Source organism: Megascapheus bottae, chromosome 13 (assembly GCF_031878675.1).
Source record: "Megascapheus bottae isolate mThoBot1 chromosome 13, mThoBot2.hap1, whole genome shotgun sequence".
Taxonomy (NCBI): domain Eukaryota; kingdom Metazoa; phylum Chordata; class Mammalia; order Rodentia; family Geomyidae; genus Megascapheus; species Megascapheus bottae.
The window spans coordinates 59,549,161-59,551,198 of NC_143521.1; positions in this window are offsets into that span (position 1 = coordinate 59,549,161).

Consider the following 2,038-nt stretch of genomic DNA (forward strand, 5'->3'; position numbering starts at 1 on the left):
GAGGCTCTCGTGTCTTCTGTGAACATGGGGGCCTATCCCCCGCGCCCCCAGCCCCAGACACTAAAGGTGTGGGTGCTGATATGGACGGATGGCTGAATGGTTGACTTGCTTCCGAGCCCCCCTCCCAGGGCTACCCCTCCCCTGAGTCTGTCCCACCCTCAGCGTGACTGCCACCCATCCTTCCTGGCCCTGTGGAGTGAGACGACTGTGAGGAGCCCCTGTCCCCAGCCACCAATCCAGAAGCCCAGCCCCACACTCTGTGGCCATCCTCCAGACCTGACATTGGCGTCACATATGGCCACCCAGTGGCAAAGGTCTCCCATCCACGCTGAGGCTTGCGGAGGTCAGTAAGTGGAGCGCTGGCTTGTGGGCTATCAGACAGGACCCACAGCTGGGCGCGGAGGCTCACCCTGTCATCCTGGCTACTCAGGAGGCTGAGATCTGAGGATCAAGGTTTAAAGCCACCAGGGACACTAAAGTCTGTGAGACTCTTATCTCCAAATAACCACCAGGAAACCAGAAGTGGTGCTGTGGCTCAAGGGGTACGAGGGGTAGGGTGGAAGCCTTGAGCTGAAGAGCCCCACAATCGACCAAAAAAAAAAAAAAAAGTAAGAACCCACAGGGCTGGAAGCTGCAGCAGACCACGAGGCAAGGCGCCGCTGGGCCACAGTGGCCAGATGGGTGTGGGGAGTGCATGCCACCAGCCTGGACATGTGTCACCAGCCAGCAGCTGGAGGCAGGGCTCTGAGTGCACACAGGCTGGGAAGGGGCCCTTAGCCACGGCCAGCAGCCCCACCCAGCTTCCAGTAACAGCAGGGCCAAGGCCACCGGCGGCCTGAAAATCTCAGACTGCAGCTCCCCACCAGGCAGGACAGCATGCAGACAGATGGCCTGAGGAGGAGCCCCAGAGCCCCTGCTCAGGAGGTCACCATGCTGGACTTGAGGGACGTAGCTGATCCCCACCCTCCTGCCGTCCCCTGAAGGCTCCACTCAGTTTTGCAGAGGTGGCCCTGTCACACTTGGCCTCTGTCGCTGGCCCTGCCACCTTTCCCCCTTGTCTGTTGTCCATCTGGACAGATGGCCTGTCCTCAGGTCCTGCCTGCAGGGAGCCCCTGGCTGGGAGCCCCTGAGCCTTATACGTAGTGCGGGAGAGGCAGGCGTCTACAGGGCAGCCGTAACCAGGCAGTGGCACAGCAGGCACATCAGTGGCCGTGCAGGTGAAGAGGCTCTGGAGTCTAAATGAGGATGGGTTGGAATCCCTGACACCCAGCCACCTCTACCCCTCCCTCCAGGGGCCCAGACACCAGTACAGCACCTAACCACCACCAGGGGGCAGCCTACACACCGCTTCCCGGCTTCCAGGGTGCCCCCGCCGACAGAGGGCCCTCCTCCGCCACCGCCCAGCGGCCAGGTCGGGTTTTCAGAGTCCAGAGGGACCTACATCTGACACAGCCACGGCAGAGGCAGGGCAGACAGCAAGGAGGGCTCCCCATGGGAGCTGCGTGCCTTGGCCAGCCAGGTTGGGAAGCTGGTGGCCTCAGTGGGCCGGGCCTGCTGGACTATGCAATGAGAGCTGGCGGGAGTGTGGCCCAGTGGTCGAGTGCTTGCCTAGCGTGCAGGAAGACCTAGGTTCCATTCCTTGCTACCACATACATTAAAAAAAAAAAAAGCCAAAAGTAGTGCTGTGGCTTAAGAGGCATAGATCTAGCCTTGAGAAAGCCCAAGGACAGTCAGTGCGCAAGCCCTGAGTTCAAGCCCCAGGAATGGCAGAGAGAGAGACAGAGACACAGGGAGACAGAGAGAGCAATGGGGAAGCATCAGCAATGCTGTCACCACCTCCTCCAGCACACTTCAGAGCACCACAAGGCCCCAACACACCTGGGGCCCATCAGAGCCCCTTTCACTTGTGGAAGGGCTGCCCCACCCCAAGCTCTTTTCTTCTTCAGGCCTCCAAGAAGGAAGTGTCCCCACAGCCACGTGAGGAGGGGCAACGGCAGTGAGGCTGAGCTGGCATCTTCTGGGCCCAGGGGAGCCAGGC